Source organism: Camelus bactrianus, chromosome 12 (genome assembly GCF_048773025.1).
Source record: "Camelus bactrianus isolate YW-2024 breed Bactrian camel chromosome 12, ASM4877302v1, whole genome shotgun sequence".
NCBI lineage: Eukaryota > Metazoa > Chordata > Mammalia > Artiodactyla > Camelidae > Camelus > Camelus bactrianus.
This window is the reverse complement of record NC_133550.1, coordinates 33399909-33423449: the sequence shown is the minus strand read 5'-3', so window position 1 is coordinate 33423449 and position 23541 is coordinate 33399909.

Sequence of the window (23541 nt, the reverse complement as noted above, 5' to 3'; positions counted from 1 at the left end):
ATATTCTATCTATAATAGAGTGGAAGTTTAAAAATAGAGTAAGAGTCATCAAAATAATGCAAATGGAGTATGTTGTCTTCTGCCATACTTAGGCAGAGTTCATAGCCAATTAATCTTCATGGAAGTGAAAATAACATACTCTTGAACTTAATTATGCAAATTAAAGCTTAATTCTAATTTCAGAAATGGCTGAAGAATGGTTTTTACCAAAAACAGAAGATAAATTAATTAACAAGATGGACCAAGGGTTGACTTGGCCCTAGCCAGCTAGCTACATGAAAACCTTTCTTTGTGGCTTTGGAATGCTGCAGCAACATCTCAGCAAGAACATCATTCAAAGGAATGTTGTATCACTGACGTGCCCATAAAATCCAAGAACACTGAGCTGCATCCAATATGGAATGTCCTTAGTCTGCAGGACTTCTGTACCATGTGGCCATGAGGAACAGACCAGGTCAGCATGCAGGGAGGAGAGAAGGCTGGCTTTGATATCTGACTCACTGGGCCAGTGCTGGCAGGCTGTCCCCAAAATCATGCTGCCATTGTCCCATGGATCCAACAGGAGTCAGACCCTTAGGTATTTCTCCCATGTGAAGTTTGATTCAAATGACCACGTGTTCAAGAACTGCTACCCACAAGGGTTCGAGATTTGACTCTTACTGGATGAAAAGATTAGCACCTATAGTTTTTGTGACTCTAATATCTACATTACTATATTTTGTAGCCCAAGTCATACTTATTTCAAATCAGAAGGAAACCAATAACACAAGCACTTGAACATTTGTATAGGGAAATTTAGATGGAAATTACCTTACCTAACAGAGGTGGGATAGATTTCTGTGTGTTTGAGAAAACAGATGAATGGGGGTTAAAGGTGTAGTTTCAAAAATGAAGTGGACAAATGAGGAAATTTTAGAAATTTTTCAGGTTGAACCAGTCATCCAGTTGATGGATTCTGTTTTTTTGTTATCTGAAAAGTTGCCTTAACCCTTTACTTCATTTTGTATGCATAAGTACAGCCCTCATGTCTGCTCGAGGTGGCCATGGTATTCCTGTGATTTTTTTTCCTCATGAAATTCTACAAAAGGAGAAAAGTCGGGGTCAGGCTGGAGAAAGAACAATGGCCACAACTGGAAATGCTTTGAATTTTCAGGGGATGAGCCAAGGGGGTACAAACAACTTTGTTGTTTTCATTCTGCCAGCTTTTCCTTCTGTTTCCATTTGTGACCACTAACCCCTTGTTAAAAAGGAACAGGCAGTGATTTGTGGAGGGGTTCACAGTAAATGCATTTCAGTTATGAGAGTAGAACCAGAATTCCTAACATGCAGGGCGCTAGGTTTTCTGCGTCTATCAGGGAATTTTCTTTGAGACCTGGGAGGGCAATGTAGGGCAAGGTTTTAGCCACTATTTTCATTAATTCACTCAGTCAACAAATATTTGTATTGAGCACCTACTATGTGCCAAGCACTATGCAGCTTCTAGGGATTCAGGAGTAAACCAGACATATAAGGTCACTGGGAATATAGGAGAAAGCCTGACAGGCAGGAAAAATAGCTACATAAACATAAAAGTAAAATGGAGAGAATGTTGGATGGTGATCAGTTCTATGAAAATAAATAAATCAGAAAAGGGAGATAGAGAGTGTCAGCAGAGGGTTGCAATTTTTAACAGGATTATAAGGAATGCTCACTGATAAGGTAATATTTGAGGAGAAACCTGAAAGAGATAGGAGAGCAAGCTGAGTGCCTATCTTAGGGCTGCAGGCTCCAGGAAGGGGAAACACAAGGCCAAGGCTCTGATGGTGAGGAGACAAGGTCTAGCGCAGGGTGAGAAAGTCGGGAATTGAGAAAAAGCTATCATAGGCCAGATCACGATCGAAGGATCTTACAGACCAACATAAGGACTTTGGCTTTTTACTGTGACTGAGACAGGAAGCCGTTGGAGGGAGTGGGCAGAGGAGTGGTTTGGGTTGCCTTGCACCCCAGCAGGATGAACAGGGGCAAGGGTGGAGCAGGAAGCCTAAGGAAGAAAGTACTGTGAGAGCCTAGGTAAGAGATGATGTTAGCAGCGAACTGGTGAGAAGTGGTCAAACTCTGGATCTTTTTCATTGGAACTGTCATTCACAGAGGTTTCTATGGAGACTGATGCATATCAGGAGTTACAAATTGGGGGTTTTCAGGGACTTGGCCACAGTCTGTGTGGCTAGCGCCTGCTCTGTGCTGCCAGTCAGCCACAACCACCCTAAAATGAGGAGGTTACCTGAGGGAAAATTCAGCCAGTTGGCAAGTGTTTGCAGACAAGTAATTGTGAGCAGGGAGAGCAGAAGGCTTCAGTGTTGCTCAGACCCTCCCACTGACTGGGTCAGACAGCAGGCTGCCAGCTTCAGCAGGTGGCAGGAAGTCAGTTTCCAAGATAATCCTCAAGTGCCCCTGGGCACGTCTGTCCCAGCTATGGGTCAAAGAAGGTGTCTGATTTGAAGGAATAGGCAAGAGATATGGCTTGAGAAACCAGAATCCTACTACCCATCACAAAGCACTAATTAAGGAGTCCAGTGAGGAAGAATTAGTGCATGACCAAAAACAAACAAAAAGTTATTCTATGTTTAATATACTAGAACTGTTTCCTGATATGGTAGCCATTGGCCACATGTGGCTACTGGACATTTGAAGCATGGCTGATCTGATCTGAGATGTGCTGAAGGAGCTTAGAGATTTCGTTTAAGAGCAAGAAGTTAAAACATCACGTTGAAAAACTTTCACATTGATCACATACTGAAATGATAATATATTGGATAAACTGTAAATGAATTATTAAATTAATTTCACCTGCTCCTTTTAAATTTTTAAAATAGTAACTATTAGAAAAGTTGAAATTATACTAATTGCGTACATTTGTGGCTCACCTTATGTTTCTATTGGGCAGAGCTGCTCTCAAGTGGGCAGAGCTGCTCTTGAGTGTGCAAAACACTTTCACAAATATCAGGTCACTCAATATTTCAAGGTAGGTGCCAATTTGCCTCTGCTTTACTTGAAGAAGTCAAAGTTCAGGAAATACTTGCCAAAAGATACCTAGCCAGTGGTTGTAACTCTTAACTCTTTCAGCCAGGATAGGACTATGCATCAAGAACGGAAGCAAAGCAAATTAATCGATATTCAAAAAAACTGATATCCATTACTTGGTAAAAGGCTAACAGATGACAGAGAAAGCTGAATTCCTCTTTCACTTGTTTCTGTATTGCATCTCACAAAGCATGGTTTTTGCAAGAGAAGTGGATGCCAATTACCGTTAATACAACTGACAATTGATGAGGACTTCTGGGTCAGACAGCGGTGTGTTCACAAGTGATCATTTCCATTGTTCCCAATTCCCATTAAAACCACCTACACAATATAGAAATAAAGATGGAGGAGACTTAATATAATACAGAAAGAAAGTATTTAGTTAATTCTGAAGGAAAATGTCATTACTTTGCCAGGAACATTGACAGATTTCTGCCAGAAGTTGTGTATGAGAGAGCATGTTGGACAGGGACATTGTCAACTCCCAATCCTTCATCCTGAGAATAAACAGCATCTTAGGATATAAGTGAAAAAGGTTTTGGTGTAAGTGCCTAACTCAGAGTTACTAGGCTGAAAAAAGAGAACACACAGTCTGGGCTCTTCCTTCACTGCAATGAACCTCTGAGGAAGCAGCTGGTATGTCTGGGTCACCCTTAGAGTTTATGGTGATGAAGGCAGCGACAGTAATTGACTACTCATGGCAGGAGCTGTTTCCTGGCTGAGGTAGCACATGCGGGAGCAACACTGCTGTCTGTATCTGCCTCAGGAAACTGGATGAAAATAAAAGGCAGGTTCTGGTAGGATAAACCTCCTAGAGATGTTTGATTTACTGAGAGCAGAAAAGACTGCCTGCTGCTAGGAAGGCCCACTGCTCTGGCCTTTTCCATTACACCTCTAAGAAGAACCCCAAAAAGCTGAATGACCACTCTTGATTTAAAACCATCGAGAAAATCCACGTTGTAACTAGGCATGCCTAACTTCTTAATACAACAAATTTATCTATCCAAAAAGTCATGATAATCATACCTAATGGTTAAATGTTAGTTTCAGATCTATTAATGCCAGGAACAAGATAAGATGTCCATTATGAGAGCTATTATCAACATTTTTCCTGAAGTCATAATCAATGTACTTGTTCAAGAATGGGAAGAGAAGTTAAATATGAGAAAGGAAGATGCAAACTTATTAGCATTTGTAGAAGTGACAGAAAATTCTACGACATTAACTGAAAAAATAAACAAAGAGAAAAAGGACTAAGAAAGGTGCTTAAAAATGCCATCCCCTATTAGTTTCCCATATAAGTTAATTTTTTCTGAAATAAGATTCCTCTCACAAGAACTACTAAATATGAAACAACTGAAAATAAACTTACAAGAATTTTATTCTATGTAAAAATATAGTGACAAATTTACTAAGGGATATAAAAGGGGACATGAATATATGGAAGGGCATATAACACCCCTTGTCTAAAAATGATAAAATATAAATTCTCCCAAAATTAATATTAAATTTAAAGGATTAGATTGAACCGTATGAAATTGCCAATATTCAATCATTTTTTACTTGCAAAGACTGTAATTTCAATAAAATTCCCAACAGATTACTGATGAATTTTATAAATGATTTTAAAGAATCTTTAAATGACTTCAAAGAACGAAAAAAATACTTGCACAACAATAAAAATTATAACTAAAGTTAAAAGACAAATAACAAACTGAGAAATTATTTATTGCATGTAAGAATATTAAGGATTATTATATATACCATATGATGAATCTTATAAATCAACTTTTGAAAAACAAAACACTCAAACAAAAATAAAGAAAGAACATGGAATACGATTCCCAAAACAAGAAATGCAAATTGCTAAAATATGCAAACAGATGTTCAGTCTCACTAATAATCGAAAAATTCAAATTAGCAGTGTGATACTACTCTTTTTACCTGTCACATTGGCAGAGATTTAAAATATTGCTAATATCAACTGTGAATGATGATGTGAGAGATAAGTACTGTCATATAGGGTTGAGAGGAGCATTACTTGATTATTTGATTATTTTCTAGAGAAAAATTAGCAAAATCTACAAAGGTCATCAGACCAGAAATTCCATTTCTAGGAGTCTATCAGAAAGAAATCTTCCTTCACTAAGATTTATGTGCAAGAATATTCACTGCAGTGTTTCTTACACTGGGGAAACACCTGGAAATAAAGCGGCAAAAGAAAGGGCAATGGATAGGCAGATATGGTACAGGAATAAAATGCAGTATTCTGCAATATGAGTTGTAAAATGTGATATTAATGCAATGGGATACAAGACAATGTGCATAGCATAATCTAATTTTTGATATACACAGGTATATTGTTTGCATTGAAAAATGCCTGAAATGAAAATGTGTGTGTGACTGTATGTGTGTATATTTATATGTATGTTTGTGTGTGTATACACACCCACATGTATATGTACACGTGTGAGTGTGTATAGAGAGAGGAGAGAGACAGAGACAGAGTAAGAGATCTCATGGGGCAATCTTGCCTCCCCACTAGGGGACATTTGGCAATGTCTGAAGATATTTTTTGTTTATCACAATCAAAAGGGGAGAAATATTAACATCTACTGGCTGGGATCAGAAATGCTGCTAAATATCCCATAATGAACAGGACAGCCTTTACCTTAACTAAGAATTACTTGGGCCAAATGTCAATACTGCTGAAGTTAAGAAACCCTGAAATATATACACACATATATTTCTATTTATAGTACTTATGGGAATATTCTTTGCTTGATTTTTCTTAGCTTCTTTATCTTCTTCTGTGGCTTAAATGTCTTGGGCAATGAAGCTAAATTATTTTGAGTCAAAAATCATAAAATAATATCTAATTTGGGGAAGGGGGAAATACCTTTAAAGTGCACTTTCTGCTTGCCTCTTATTCTTCAGGAAACTTTCTCTCCCTTCTCTGAACTAATAATCACAGTTCTATTTTGGGCATGGGGGGAGGGTGTAGCTCAGCGGCAGAGCACATGCTTAGCGTGCACGAGGTCTTGGGTTCAATCCCCAGTACCTCTATTAAAAAAATACTTCTAGTTAGTATCACATCATGTAAGACAATTATAGTCCATTTGGTTTTATTCTGGTATAGTTTTCTGTCCGTTTGTCTCAATTCTCCAATTAAATTATAAACTCACTGAAGTCTGGAGCAATGAACAACCTGAGAGGAAGGTTCGTGTTTCCCAGGTGCCTATCCCAGAGCCTGACATGTGAGCTGTGCTTAGCACTTGTTCACAGAATGGGCAGCATGGTTGAGAGCATAGGTTGAGAGCTTGTGTAGTAGAGAGAGCACCAGCTTTGGGGTTAGAGATGTGGGTTCAAATTTTGATCCTGCAACTCACGATTTTTTTCTTACTCAGGAAACACCCAGGGCTTCTCATTTGCCAAGCACTGTTCTAAAATTTTGCAAATACTTACTAACTGCATCCTTTTGGACAAATGCATTAAGTTTTCAGAGCCCTGATATTTCATCTGTAAAATGGGAACAACAGTACCTTGCATGGTTGTTGCGATGTATAAATGTGGTCACAAATGAAAAGTGCTGTGGACAGAGCACGATGTGTGGTAGGAGTGATCATAATCATTCTTGTCATCATTATCCTCATCATCCTGATCATCCAATTAAGTCTTTTCAGATGATGATTATTAGTATGACAAATTATTAGTTATTAGTAGGACTAATAGACTATAAGATTTAAAATATATCTTGAAATTCTTTCTACAAATGAATTGCTGGTTTGCTAGAGGGTAGCATAGTCTTTCACACATTCTTGAGATGTCATCTTCCTCTAGGGAAGTCATACTGGCTGACTGATTTCACCATCTGGGGTACGTTTTGCAGGGAGTAGTGGGGGAAGTGGGAGGAGCTATATTGGTTGACTCAATCCGCAGGGTCTGTGGTGTGGACTTCTCACGCATTTGTCCCTATGACCCTTGATAAGCACAGTGCACGCATGCTATATCCTTGGAAGCTGTACTTAAAGACGAACAGCAGAGCTGTGGACTGCAGGTTAGGAATACAGGAAGAGGGAATGCTGACACCAGGCCCAGAAGCGTGCTTGGGACAATAGGAAAAGAGACCATGAACAGATATGGGAAGAACAATGATTGATTTCTCAGACTCTGTACGTGACTCCAGTGTGCTGTGCTACACGGAGTGGCATCAGGGCATGTTGACCCTTGACCCTGACCAGAGCTGAGTCAGATGAGATGAAAGATAGGAAAGTTGATAGGAGAAATCCAAGCAGTCAGGGTGTGGTCTCTTTGGACATACTTCATTGGTTTATTCCATTTGCCTCCCTCACTTTTCTCAAGCAATAAACCAAGCAACCAAAGTATTTCTTCAACAACTACTATATATCAGACTTGTCCTAAGTGATTATTGTTTTCGCTGCCTGTTGATAAGCTTGCTCAGAGATTAAGGTTCCTCCCTTTTCTTTCTTTCTTTTTTTTTAATGGTATCCTTTCTCACCTATTATGGTGGGTTTCTCTCTATTCATACCTTCCCAAACTTTAGAGGGCATGCCAGCTCAGTCTTCTCTACCCTCTGTAGTCCAGAACACTAAATGATTTTTGTCTTTTATTTCCACAACTCAACTTCTGGCACAAGGTGACCTTCCAATTCACCCCAAATGATTTCTTGGCCCATATTCTGGGGACATCGGCTACTGTCTACTGCTCCGCAACCTAGCCTCTCTCTTCAATATTGTGTGTGGGCCTCTTTATCTTGCCCACCTCTCGTCCTCAGCACCCATCTAAACCCCCAGACAAACACTAAGGATGCCAACCAGCTAGAATCCGGGATGTTTTCCCCATCCTCTTCCCATGGGAAAAGTGCCTCTCCCATGGAGATTTCTGGGAAACATGTGAGTACTTGACATTTTATAATTGCTCCCCCAGATATAGACAACATAGCTACCCGTTCTACAAATAAACCTTTGTGCCAAGCCCTTTAAATATTATGTTTCCTCTGATTAGCTAAACAGTTTGATAATTAGTATTATTACCTACAATTTGCAGGTGGAAGAGCTGAGATGAAATAAGGTAACATCACTTGGTGAAGGTCATACAGCTACAGGTAGTAAAGCACGGATTCAAAGCCAACTTTGTCTGCCGTCAGAGTCTGTGTTCTCAAATTCCAGATGAGGTGGCTCAACTGAGGATTTATCTTTAATCATCATGCTAATAAAAAGAAAATGAAACTTACATTGTGGTTTTCAAAGAGATTTTTGCTGAACCATCTCATTTGATCTTCACAGTAGCCCTATGGGTTGAAAGAGGAAACTGAGGCTGGGAAAGAAGACCAGGGTTATTGTAGCAGTTTGGGTCCTCCCAGAAACTGACTCTGAGCTGGGCTTAGCCTTTACATCATTTCTTAGCAAGTGGGTTGCAGATCAAAAGGAGGGGAAGATTCAGGTGTATATATATATACATATATATATATATTCCTTTTCATATTCTTTTTCATTATAGGTTATTACAAGGTATTGAATATAGTTCCCTGGGCTACACAGTAGAACCTTGTTGTTTATCTGTTTTATATATAGTAATTAGTATCTGCAAATCTCAAATTCCCAATTTATCCCTCCATTCCCCTTTCCCCTCTAGTAACCGTAAGTTTGGTTTCTATGTCTGTGAGTACCACCATGCTATACACCAGAAACTAACACAACATTGTAAACCAACTATACTTCAATTAAAAAAATTTTTTTAAGATTTTTTTAAAAAGACAAAAGTTGAGGAAGGAAGTAGGGTTGGAGAGAAGCAGAAGTCAAGCCAATGTAGACTCAACTCAGCCTCTCCCAAGGCTGGGGAGCTCTGGAAGTAGAGTGACCTTGAGGGGTCAGGAAACTGGCCTAATTACCTCACAGTGATTGGTCACTGGGTGGGGACTACCCCTAGAAGGTTGCATGACCTGGTGTCAGGCACCTCTTTGCTGCTGCTGCAATCCTTGGTAGCTGAGGGGAATCTGGGTGGTGCACTGTATTTGTCCTCACAGCTCTCAACTAGTTAATGGGACAGCCAGCTTAAGAATTTGGTCCTCAGATACCCTGGTGGACATCCTAGCCCATGCACAATTCTAGATAGACTGTGGCATCTCTTTCTTAGCATTAACAGTTCTTTGTTGATTCTGAAACCATATCAGAATACAATAATTTGTCTTGACTATCTTGATACAGCTGCCTGCCTACATGGCTACCCAAAGGGTAGGGGAGTTATGCTAGTGGGAGTTACGGGGCAGCATATAGCATTACAAAACTAATCTATCCTATGCCAGAGAATTCCACACATTACTAGAGGCGAAAAAACTTCCATGAATTAGAAATTATTGTGAGGTACTGGTGAATTATTTGGTGTTCTTGAAAAATTTACATGGAAAGAGAAGGATTTTGAATTCTTTGGGAACACATACAAAATCTGATGCATGAATACGATTAGTCTTGACTCTTAACTTGTTAAGAGTTACGCATTTACTATAGTTCTCTAAGCAGACTGTGTTTTCAGCCCCCAATTGTATTCCAATCTGAAAGCCGTAATCTGGGAAATAATCCATTTTCATTTACTTTCACATAGTATAACTTGTCAGATTTTCCCCTTGATGATTTTAATCAAATTATCTGTGGCTGAGTTAAAGCTCCATACTACTTTGAATTTCCAAGATTTTTTGAATCGTATGTAATACTTCTGTTCATTCTTACCTTGTTTTCTCAGTAGAAATCTGTAAGAAACTCAATCTAGAAAGACTCTCCTCTAAAGATTTTTCTCAGAGAATTAGACACTTTTAGTCGTTTGAGTAGGAGTTCTGGTGGGTGATGGTGGTGGTGATGATATTCTTCTTGGTGGTGGTGGGGATGTTGAAGGTGGGGTATTGGTGGTGGTGGTGGGGCAATGTTGGGTGATGGTGGTGGCGGGTGATGTTTTATTGGTGGTGGTAGTTAAAGAATGATGTTGGTGATGGCGGTGTTGGTGATGGTAGTGAGGACTTCTCATATTGAGAAAGTCACACTTTAGACCATCTATCAAAAAGCTAAGTATGAATTAGACATATTTGCTTCCTCTCCTGCTCTTCCAAAATTTTAGCCAAAATGGGGGTGAACAGTACTGGATAAAACCCTTTCCTGAGATGCTCACTCAAAATTCTTTTCCAGAAAACTACAAATTTCCCACAAGAAAACAAGTCAGAAAAGAAAATTCCTTGCACTTCCTGAGGAACCGAGGTCACCATTCTCCCTATCACCTCAATTTCACTTTTGACTGATGCTGTAGCACACCTCGTGAGCCAGATTGTTTTCTCCCTTTGACTCTGACAAGCCAAGTCACTCTCCATTTTGCTTTTTGTTCATCTTTTGCTTTTCTCTAGCATCAACCCATCCCTTGCTGTTCTTTGTTCAATTCTGTCCTTCAAGATTCAGCTCAAATTTCAACCCCTCTATGGGGCTAATCACCTATCTTGGTAGAATTCTTATTTCCCTAACACCGCACAGTTCAGCACAATCATGTATGTGTGTTGTTCCTAGATGGTGCATGTGAGTTCATCTGGTCTCCCCAGATAGTTTTTTTTCAGCTCTACAAGAGCAATATCCTTGTCCTGTACTTTGCTTGTATTCCCCATAGGATCCAGCACTCAGTAGATACTTAACTGAATACCATACTTTACTGCAAAGCACAAAGAAAGGACACCAAAGTGGAAAGATGGACCCTAGTCCCAGGTCTGCCCCAATCCATTGCATGATCTTAGGTCTTTTCTTCTCTGGCCCTCAGTTTCTTCATCAATAAAGTAAAATATTGAACCAGATGACATTATTTATTATTATTATTATTATTACTACTACTACTACTACTACTACTATTCAGTACTATTTTCCAGATATGGATGATATATAAACTTCTTTTGTATTTTCAAACAATATTACTCAGTGGATTGCAAGTATAACTTTTGAATTTGCCATTATTACTCCAGGCTAAAAAATACCCCCCGAGTTCCTGTTACAGATGTTCCATATGGTGGCTTAAACACATATAGAATCATCCTCATTCTGCTTCTACACTCATAGAAATGATAGAGGACAATATTGAAAAATATGAATAAACATATATAGCTGAGCTCAAAAACTAAAGCAGAATAAGATTTCCAATGACTAAAAAAATTATGATGTATATGTCTCTCTTTAAAAAAAAAAAACAGGCAAGGAAGGAGGAAGAAAATTTACAGAAAATTTACAAGTGAACATGGGCTGACTGAGAGAGGGCTAGAAATAAAGCTGGGCCACACCAAAGGGGTTGAATGAATAAGTGAAGTTTTATCTGTCACAGTCCAATTTTTTAAAGAGACAGTGAAGTCACATATATGATTTGTAATTTAAAATAAAATATAAATATAGGGTACAAAAAGATCAGAAAGTAAATATGCCCAAAATGTTTCATAATGGTGGACTATGTAAGAATGCTATTTTCTTCTTTGTCCATTTCTATACTTTTTAAGTTAAAACAGACAAGTAACTACCACTCCATTTCCTCATCCCATGGCTCTACAGGTCTATCTTTATAGCCTGAAATAATCGCCAAAGTACAAGCAACCTGAGCTCTACGCCCAACCTCCAAGTGGCTAAAATACTGAGAACCCCTGCAGTGGGAGGAGAATCTAAGCCAGTCAAAGGTGGCCTCTTCTGTTTGTAAATGGAGTTGTCATTTGGGAAGATCAGGTGGGATCGTGTGTATGGCCCGTTTGTCCCTTTCCCCACGGTGTCCTTATACAACAACACAACATTTGATCATGAAAGGCTAAAAACCCACTGGCTTCTGTTTTTGAGTCATCCCGTTGTATTGATGCTTGTGGTAGGACAGCCATGAATGGAAGCCAGGCTGACCTAATCTAGTCTAAATATTCAGCACCCGAGAAGGGAATCCTCTGCAGCAGAATGCCAACCTACATCTTTTAATTGCCTCAGCTCCTGATAGATTGGCTCTTACCCCGCTTTGAATTCCTTTGTTGCCAAGGAGTTAAAATTCATGAGCGTCCCATGCCTGGGAAAATTTACTCCAGTGCTGCGATTTTTCCTGAGCCAAGCTGGCCAACATCGCATAGAGTCGGAGGTCTGTCGGGCCATCTGTTACATAATAGTCAACAATCTCGAAAATCTAGGGAAACAGGGATGAGGAGAGCGAAGATGATGAGGCATTTAAACAGAACAGATTGCTGCCTTACTTACTGAAAAAAAAAAAGGGGGGAGAGATAATATGCTTTGATTGAAGCAGAGACAAGCTTTATTAGCATAGAGAACAAAACAAACTTTAAAAAATGGCACCAATAAAGCTGACAGTCTAAAGAGGCTTGGTGACAACCCCCATGTTGAATTGTAGGTCATAGGGGCCCCAAATGTGACGGGGAGACACACACACGCAAACAACCCACAATGTATGTGCTCGCACACAGATGCACACACAGCAGCGATGTAGGAGAGAAAAATTGCAGTTGGATTCAAATGCTAAATACAAGCCTATACTTGAATTTTAAAAGCTCACAGGCCTGGGAATGACACTTTGCCTTGACCACCTTTCAAGCAAACCACCTTTATTATGGGGTGAGAGGAGTCAGGGTCTACTTTGACTATTTCAACAAAGCACACTCACATGTGACCAGCACTGGACTTTCAAATTCCCCACGATGCTGCCTGTAAACTTTATCATCTTTACTATGCACAAGTCTGTTTTTAGCCGCGACCTACATAGCATTCGACCTGAGAAATAATGTTTCTGAAAGAGAGGAAATTGGAGGTAACAAAGAGTGGGGGGAAAAAAAGAGATGAGGATCATTGGGGAAAGAGAAGAAATAACAAAACAAACGTAAGAAAGTCTGAAAAAGGCATAATGTTAGTAGAGAGCCCCAAAATATAGGGCAAAAATAAAGTACGTTTAAAACCAACTAATTGGCAAACAAAAACTGAACTCCAGTTAATGGTGTGAGGGCTGAAATGTTTGGTGGGGAAGCCTACTGCTGCCTACAAGTTTTGAAATGCATCCAAAAATAAAATGGATTGATAGATGGATAGAAGGATGGATAAATGGATCGCTTTTTACTAAAACAAAAAAGATAACTGCTAATTGTAGACTTTAGGTGGCAGGGACAGGAGTTTGCACTGCACAATTCTTTCACCTTGTCTGTATTTTGAAAATGTCCACAATAAAATATTGGGGAAAAATAAATGAATACTTTGACTCCAAACATTAAAATAGAATGAACACTGAGATAAGAATTCTAGATATTTTTAAATATCTAATTAATCTTCTCTTTAATTTCCATTTTTCTTTCACATGACATTGTTTCCAAATGTGTGGCCTGATTTAGAAACAAAAGAAATGGATTAAAGAACATGATCACAAAGCCAAAGCGACTAGTTTTGCTGCTGTTATTTCCTTATTGTTATTTTGTTGTTTTCAGTAAACTAAAATTAGAGAAATTGGTAAAAGTCATAATTTGGTACCAAAAAAAGTAGATTTTACTGTCACTTTCTCACAAATGGACTCTCTTTGAGCTGAACAATACTAATTCTTCACGAGCTCCTACCCCTGAGAAATAATCACTTAAAAACATACCAACAAAACCAGTTTAAAACCTAAAATATTTTCAGAGCGCTAACCTGTAACGCTTTTGGCAAATTTCACTCCAGTTAAGGTGAAAGTATTTGGTTTATTTTTCTTGCAAGTCTTCACTGGATCTAAATAACTAAACTTCTTAGATGTATTTTTCATTGAGGGGCTGGCCCCAACCTAAGACTCTTACATACCAAAAAGAGAAAGAACGGAACAGAGAATTTTTATTTCTAAAAGTTCCATTTTTCCTACCTCTTTGAACTAAACTATAAAGTACTGGTTTGGATTCAGTGATGGGAGAAATCAGAAAGGAAAAGGGAATTCAGAGGATAGCTGAAACTTCATGTGCGTTTGTCTGTGTCACAGAAAGAGCTTAATCTCATGCTCAGGATATTTTATGCCTGACTCAACCTGTGCAGCAAAACACTTTTTTTCAGTAATAACTAACAGTGAAAATATAAATATATATTTTAACCAAGTCCACCTAGTTTGCTCAAGTCAAAATTTTAAGCACAAGGTATTGGAATTTCAAATAGAAACGTAAGCAATTCCATTTAATATACAAAACGACATTGTGAGGTAACCTCCCAGCTCAGAACATGAAAACGCAGAAGAGGGCAAGGTTAGAGGCTTGGGTTGGTTCAAGAATATCTGTCTGTGAGCAGCACATTTTACACTGGAACATGACAGGCGACAAGGTTATTGTCTGCAACTTTTCATCCTAGGGGATAAAAAGGAAAAAATGTGAAAGTATTTGAGCAAATAGTAGACACTGTGGGGTGTCCTCTTTTCCAAGCCAGCAACAGCGGTTTTAACGCCCTGACCCATGAAAAGAGACACTGGTAGTTCAGTGCTCATCAAATGGTGGGTTTGGGATTCAGTATTGGAAAATTACTGGGTGGAAGTAGATGCAATTTATAAGAGCAAAAGAAGACAGAGGAGCTGGAGGAGGCCGGGCTCTCTGGCTGTTTGTTATGTTCAGTGGCATTCCCAGCCTCTGTCACTCCTTCCACTGTCACATCCCAAGCCTGTGGTCACATCCCAGGCCTGAGAAGTCAGTGAGGTACCACCTCAGACACCAAGATCCCCAGAAAACTGCACTCTGACAAGTGGCAGAAACTTGGCCCCAGTTGCCAACTGTGTCTGCATACTCAGTGTAGATGTGCAAAACCCCAGTCAATTTTTTTATGAGAATGAAAATTCACTTCATGTTTTGTAACAAGTAACTCCAAAGGCTTGCATTTCCAGGTGCAGAGGCTTTCTCTAATAGGGGAAAAGGCCCTTGGAGAATTCATCAGACACAATAATAGAAAAATTTGGGGAAATTTTAATATAATTACAGTCTCTGAAACACAAACCAACCAACCACTTGTTAATAGTCAAGACTGTCTAGGTTTGACTCTCAGCTCTGCCATTTACTACTTGTGTATATTGAGGCAGGTTTTTATATCTCTGACTTCAGCTTTTCTGTCTGTAAAATGCGGATATGATAATAATAACAATACTACCACTATCTCATTATCATTATTATTATTATCCCAGGGTTATTATGAGGATCAAATGAGCTAAATCGAACATAGCATATACCACCACAGTGCTTCACAGTTAAGTGCTTAATAACTTAATGGCTGCTATGTTCATTATTATTATTATCTTCTGGGGAGAAAGAAAATATAAACTTGGGTAATATATATTTGTTGGGGGACTTCTGACTAGGACATGTATTTCTGGAGCTTGGCTTGAAATGTTTTTCAGTAAGTTACTTTGGCTTCATCCTGTTAACAGAAAAAGCAAATGAGAGGAAGAGAAGAAGAAAAAAGCTAAAAGAGTGCATAGATGGGCAACCTTGGCTCTGAATACAAAGTCTTTTTTCTCTCCAGAAATCTGTGGCTATTTGCAGTCACCTTAGTAAGGCTGAGGAAAGTCCCATAGTATTTTTCTATTCCTAAGTCATATCTGAATTAAAGAAGGTAAGTCCCTTAATGAAAAATGAGATACCAGAATGGTAGAAAGTACAATTTTCTGATTTTGCAATGGGCCAAGCAAAGTAGATGCTGGTATCAGCTTTCATCATGCAGGGCAATGAGAAAAATCTTCCACATGTATTACATTTGAGAGTTCAGCTTTAACATACATTCCTTATGGCACTAAAAAGAAGCTTTCACAGGGGGTGATATAATTTTGAGAGGTGGAGGAAAGTTACTTAGCATCCACAACTTAAAAGAAATCACGTTATCCATTTCTATGTAATCAGAGTTCTTGGTTGCAGGCAACAGAAACTGATTTGAGCAACTTAAGCAGAGGGGAATATTTTAGAAGGATATGGAGACTGCTTAGGAGGACCAGGCTTAGGATGAGCAAGAACCCTGAGGACCCTTATAGAGTAAGTTGTAAGAAGTACACTTCTGCTGCTTAAGATGTGTGATTGGCATCTCCATTACCTATTCTTTCCTCAAGGTTCAAATTCCTAGAAGAGCATATCTGATTGGCTAAGGCTGGTCATGTGACCTACTCCTGGCCTCACAGCTTCGTTCTCTTCAGCTCCAAGAGTGGGAGTGGGCAGTATCTCCTGTGACTACATACAATGAGGAATATCCAGCAAAGCAATCAAGATGCTATGAGGATTAGTATTGGATACCAGACAGCCAGGAAAGTACTTTCACACTGCACTTTTCTAACATTCCCAAAAAATTAAATTTGAACTGTTATTTCTAATCATGGTTACTATCTTTCACATTTAAAATGATTCTTATTTTTACTTTTAGAAGGTAATTCTTAGAGTTCTGAGTCTTCCAGTTTCAATTCAGGAAGTTATGGAACTTTTTCAGTTTCACAGAGGCCTTATGAAAAAAGGTAGAGGTGATCATGGCAGTAAACAGAGATATTATGGTCTAGGATCACCTCTCTTGCTTTGAAAAAAGATGGGCTAAATTTGTTTCTTTGTATATGAAATTGACCAACATAAAAATAGAATAATAACCATCAATGACATGAGTATAGTGAACCAGGCACTCTCATACACTGTTGGTAGAAGATTAAATTGGTGCAGCCCATCTGAAGGATTATGTATTTAAAATTCCACATCCTCTGACCTAATGATTCCACTCTAGGAATTTATCTTAAAGGAAAAATCAGTGTAAGCACACATATATTTACTCCAACATTGTATATAGTTCTGAAAAATTAGAAACCACAAAAATATTCAACAAAAAATTAGAAACCACAAAAACATTTTTAAAAAAGATTGGCTGATTAAACTGATAAACTATATAATGAAATAGTTTGCAGTCATTAAAAGATGTGGAATTCTTTGTTAACATTTTAAGATATTTATGATATGTTGTTGAAGAACAACAAAACAGATCACAAAAGAGTATGTGAAGTATGGTGACCTCATGATTTAAAAAATGCAAATACAGTTTGTGTGGATTAATATATACAAATATATGTAAAGAGAAAAAGTCTAGAAAGTTATACTTTAAAATGCTAATAATGGTAATTTCAAGTGGGATTATGGGTGATTTTTATGTGTTTGTGTTTTCTGTTTAATTTTTGACTTTATATACTGTATATGTAATTGAAACATCATTAAAGTTACTTATTAGGCTTTTTTATGTTAAGGAAACACAGGCTAACATAAATGAGCATGCAGAGGCAGGACCAATGTCACTTAGACTATTTCAGAAATATACCTTGTCTAAATTGTGCTTTTTAAGGAAAAATTACCTTTTTGCACAAGTTGACATCTTGAAAATATACTTACATGTTTATGAGACATATAACACTCTTCCTTATGTCTTTGTTCACATGAGGCTAAGATATTTTTTCCCAAAACTGTCTACTAATGCGGTTTGCAAAATCCACGGGCTATAGGAAAAAACTGCTTCATTTGACCATGGGAAGGAGAGGAAAAAGCTCCTGCATTTCACCAAATAAACAGAAAGCCCACTAAGGCATCCAGAACGCTCTTCAGCCTAAATGCCATTCAGGCATGTACACGTAAGATCAATAGATCAACAGATAAAGTGGCTAGCAAATTGTCCCAGACTTTTATTTCTAGGAGGGCAAGGTTGGCTCATGGGGCATACATCACAAGGATGCAAAAGATGCCCTCATTTAGTGCAAATCAAGATGAATTTGTATACTTATTATTTAAATTAAGCTGTACTAGTGGTTTCTGTGAATAAGAAGGCCCATAAAGGATGCAGAAAAGCAAGCCTTAATGTGTTTCCCTACGCTGTGGTCAAAATGAAGTTTCAAAGGAGGAAAACAATTTGGTCTACTCTTTTCCCTTATTTTGACTTCTAGCTTTCATTTTTCTAAACAATTATTTTCTAATTCAGCTGCTTAATAAGAACCTTCAAGTCATTATGATGAAAGACACTTTGCAAAATGAAGAACTAGCATTATATCAAATTAAAGTTTGAGTCTTTGCAATGAATGAACCACTTTCTATATAGAAAGCCATGGCTATGACCTAGGGGCAATACAGAGGTTAATTTTTTTTTTTTTTTGATTCTTTCTAATGAAACTTTCTCTCTCTCTTCTTTTTTTTTTTTTTTCCTTTCCAGTTGTCTCTGTGTCTCAGAATTGAATCTGACTCACTGGATTTCACTGCTAGTTCCCTCCCTTCTCTGCACTGCACAGCAGTAACTACTACACAGAGTGTGCTCTGTGGAGCTGCATTTGTGCAAGGCTGGTGTTCGCCTGGAGTGCTGGTACAGGATATTTCATCTTGTTTAGGTCCCTGGCCCCCTTTTCTATCTTGGCTCTGAAAAACCTTGTTCAGCTGTTATCAGAGAGAACAAAATGCCCAGCAAAATGGGGGAAAGGATTGCAGAGAAAGTCTGTTTACACAAGACATATGGACCAGCAGCCAAAATAGCCTGACTGACTTAGTGGTTTAACTTTTCATAAAGTAAAAACCATGGCTCTGGGGGAACAATGGGAGAAATAAATGTCGGTAGCATCCCCTTCCCTGTTTTAATCAGTCATAGAAAAGAGGGTCATTTAACTTAAAGAGGACTGGCATGGATGGTAGAATCACATCTTTTCCTATATATTTATTAATGGGTGACAAGAGTAGACAGAAAAATGAATTTGCTTCATTCCAAGCAAACAATGTAGGTTAGTGGAACTGGATCCTCACTGAGGTATAGCAGGGACATGGTTAAGTTCACGTGTGAGTCTGCCAGAAGTCCAATTATTTTACATTATTTTTAAAAATTATTGAAGTATTTTAGGTTATTCTAGATTCTTGCCGTTAAGGGTCTTGCTAATTAATGAAGTCTGTGACTGTAGTTATCACTGTATGCCTAGATCCAGAGCCAACCTCTGAAGTATGACTTCAGAGTTACCACTCAGATTAAGTTTCACTTTAATCTATGCCACTCCCAGAGTCCTAATTATGTTTTTAAAAGTTTAGTTTACAATCTTGGTTTGTTATGGTTTTGTTTGGCCCATACTGTACCAACAGGAATACCTAGTTGGAAATTTTCTGCAAATTCCACTTTATCTACAGTTCAGTGCTTTTTGTCCCCCAAATTACCTTAATTTACCATCCTTGTTTGAAATATTAGAGCATTTTTGAAAAGTGTGACTAAAGAGGATTCATTTGCTTTTGATAGTTAGTTTATGCCATCTTTTAGCCCTATGACTTGTTTACTTTTTATTTCTTCCTTTAGTCCTGTGTCTTGTTCTCTGGGTCCATGGACCATGAACTGAGCAGATGTTAAATGGAGGTCATTCTAGCTACATGGATGTGTTAGCAGATCTAAATAATAGTGCTTATTTTAATAAGATGAGGTATCTTGGAACAACCATGAAAAACTTATTAGTTTCCTATTATTTCAGTATTTGTCAGTTATACCTCAATAAAGCCATAGAAACAAAACCAAAACCAAACAAAATAATAAAGTAAGTTATTTAAAGATCCAAGAACGGCCAAGAAAAGGTTATTGTGGCACATCAGCTAGGTACGGAAAGAATGGTTTTTTCAATTACTAGTATTGTGTTAACTGAGTATCACTACAGAAAAAAAGTGTACCTTAACATCTGCTTTACACTGTATACAAAATTAAATTCCAGGTAGATTGCAGATTTAATTGTGAAGGATGAAACTATAAAGCATTTAGAGAGAAACTGCAAAAGAATATCCTCCTGACTTGGGTTTAGTAGATTTTTCTTTAAAACATGACATATAAGGCAAAACCATTAAAAAATTTGTCAAATCAAACTATGCTATAATTTTGTGTAAGCAATACTGAAGAAAAAGAATGAAGCTAGAGGAATAACTCTCCTTGATTTCAGACAATAGTACAGAGCTACAGTAATCAAAACAGCATAGTACTGGCAGACAAACAGAAATATGTATCTATGGATCAGAATAGAGAGCCCAGAAATAAGCCCACATGTCTACCATCAATTAATCTTCAACAAAGAAGGTGAAAATATACAATGGAGAAAAGACAGTCTCTTCAACAAATGATGTTAGGGGAACTGGACAGTCACATGTAAATCAATGAAGTTAGAACACTCCCTCATACTATACACAAAAATAAACTCCAAATGGCTTAAAGACTTAAGACAAGACACCATAAACCTCCTAGAAGAGAATATAGGCAAAACATTCTCTGATATAAATCATAGCAATGTTCTCCTAGGGCAGTCTACAATATAAATAAAAGCAAAAATAAATAAATGGGACCTAATTAAACTTACAAGCTTTTGCATAGCAAAGGAAACCATAAATAAAATGAAAAGACAACCTAAGAATGGGAGAAAATATTTACAAACAATGCAACTGACAAGGGCTTAATTTCCAAAATATACAAACAGTTCATACAACTCAGTAACACAAAAATAAACAACCCAATCCAAAAATGGACAGAAGACCTAAACAAACATTTCTTCAGTGGAGACATACAAGTGGCCAATAGGCACATGAAAAATCAGTATCACTAATTATCAGAGAAATGCAAATCGAAACTACAATGGGGTTATCACCTCACACCAGTCAGAATGGCCATCATTCAAAAGTCCACAAATGGTAAGTGTTGGAGAGGGTGTGGAGGAAAGGAAAGCTTCCTACACTGCTGGTGGGAATGTAGTTTGGTGCAGCCATTTTACAGCCATAAAACAGTATGGAGATCTCTTAAAAAACTGAAAAAAGACTTACCTATAATCCAGCAACCCCACTCTTAGGCATATATCCTGAGGGAACTCTAATTTGAAAAGATACATGCACCCCAACAACCTAAATATCCACTGACAGACGACTGGATAAATAAGTTGGGTTTTTTTTTTAATATATATATAATGGTATACTACTCAACCTTAAAAAAGAATAAAATAATGCCATTTGCAGCAACCTGGATGGACCTAGAGATCATTATTCTAAGTGAAGTAAGCCAGAAAGAGAAAGAAAAATACCATATGATATCACTTACATGTGGAATCTAAAACACACACACACACACACACACACACACACACACACACACACACACACAATGAACTTATTTTCAAAACAGAAACAGATTCACAGATATAGAAAACAAACTTATGGTTACCAGGAGGTAAAAGGGAGGGTGGAAGGATAAACTGGGGATTCAGGATTTGCAGATACAAACTACTACATACAAAACAGATAAACAACAAGGTCCTGCTGTATAGCACAGGGAACTATATTCAGTATCTTATAATAGCCTATAATAAAAAAAAAAGAAAAGAAATATATATATGTATGTATGTATAATTGAATCACTGTGCTGTATACTAGAAATTAATACAACATTGTAAAACAACTATACTTCAATTAAAAAAAAAAACAAGCAAACAAAAACCCAATGCCTTGCAGGCAATCCAGTATCTACCCATTAGTATCACGAGCAGCCAGCCCAGAGGGATGTTTACAGTAGAAGGAGGCAGCTCACTCACACTGGGTGACAGAACCCATTCTAGTGTTAAATTCTAACAAAAAAACTATTTGCAGAAATGCAAACATATGAAAAAAAAAATGTTTCAGCCTAATTGGTAGTCAGAGAACTGCAAATTAAATGAAGAAATGTCATTTTTAACTACCAAATTTGAAAGCTTTTTTTTTTAAAAGGTCATAGTGAATACTGGTGAGGGTGGTATGAAAGTGCTGATTCCTTTCGGGTGATGATACAAAATGACTCAAACCCACTCAGAAAATATTTTGGTGATAACTCAGCAGGAATCTAAAAGTTATTTGATTCCTTCATCTAGTAATTCTCCTCCTGGGAATATAAACCAAGAAAATAATAAGAACTACAGAAAAAAACCAATGACTGAAGTTATATATTAAAGCATTCTTTATAATGGTGAAAGAGAAAATACATTTGAATATCCGACAAGAAAGATAATGATTAAGTAAACCCTGGCACTTTCATCTATTCAATAAAACATTAGACAATCATTAAATATGATGTAGGACTTTGAAACAGCATAGAAAATACTTAAGTCAGAATAATGAATAGGAGGAAATAGACTAAAGTAATAATTGCAATTTATTTGGGTATAGGATAGTGAATGCTTTCTTCCTTTCTCTTCAATTTATTTATATTTTCCAGATTTTCTTTGCTGGGGATAGATTACTTTTATAAGGGAAAAGAGGGAAGAATTAATTTTTTTCCAGAAGACAGTAAGATTATGCCCAGAAAACACAAAGATAGAAAATGATCTGTGACATACTCTTTGCTTAGCTAAAAATAACTTTCCATTTAAAAAATAAGCTCAATTTATGATTATATATTTGCAGCTGTCTACTGGGTTTTGGCTGTACTTTAAATTTCACATGTCTGGAATAAGCTCACCGTCCCCACCACCACTACTCTGAAAAAATGCCTACTCCTATGTCCTGTCGGTGAACTAGTGCCCAAAGTTGAAACTCTCCATCTCTCTCTCTCTCTCCCTTCCCCTCTAAAACAGTACAAGCCCTCTATTCTACAATAAAAACTTGCCTGGAATTAGAAATCTGAACACACCAGTTTCTCTTCTTTGTTTTCACTGCCCCTGCCTTAGTTCAGGTCCTTTAAAATCACTCTTGGACAATGACCTGCTAAATTATTTTTATTTTGCCAGAAGTGTCTCCATGCCCTAGTCCTATAGCCAAACCACAGAGCAGAGTGGGGAACCGAATTGAATGGCTGGGTTTGGGGGTAGTTGGCAAGCATGTCCAAAGGGCATGGGACCTCGTCCTGTAAGAAATCTGATTACAAATGTTGTTGGGGGCCTTCAACTATACCTTCTAGATAGACCACAAAGGCTAATAACTAGGACTGTTCAAATCACTCACAATTCAGCAGAAATGATGAGCCTATTTTGTGAGCAACGATAATGTACTAAGCAGGGAAAATGGCGGTAGCACACATTAGAGCTGCTATTCCTCATCTGGCAGCCTTCCCTCTCCCAGGGCACTCAGGGGTATGCTCAGATTGTTCACCCATGTTATTTCTGGAGACCTTATTAAGGTTATCTGCTAGAGTCACACTTACACAGATGCCTCCTTTGACAAAAGCTGCCCTTTCTGTCTTCTTCATCTCATGTTTGCTTTTTTATTAGTATATATTTTCTAATGTATTATTGTTTATTAATATTGTATTAACTATTGGTGCATATTAATAGCAGTAATTACATTAAGAATTATCATCATAATTTATATTACTTATTTGTTCACAGACTAGGGCTTATTGCCTATTAGGCAGGTCAAATCTGAAAAATCATCGTTTCTGTGTCAGCTTGAACATATCAATGGCCAGTCCATTCAGCGTCTTTGACATTAAAAAAATAAAGCTTTCTCAATCCAGCCACAAAAACCCA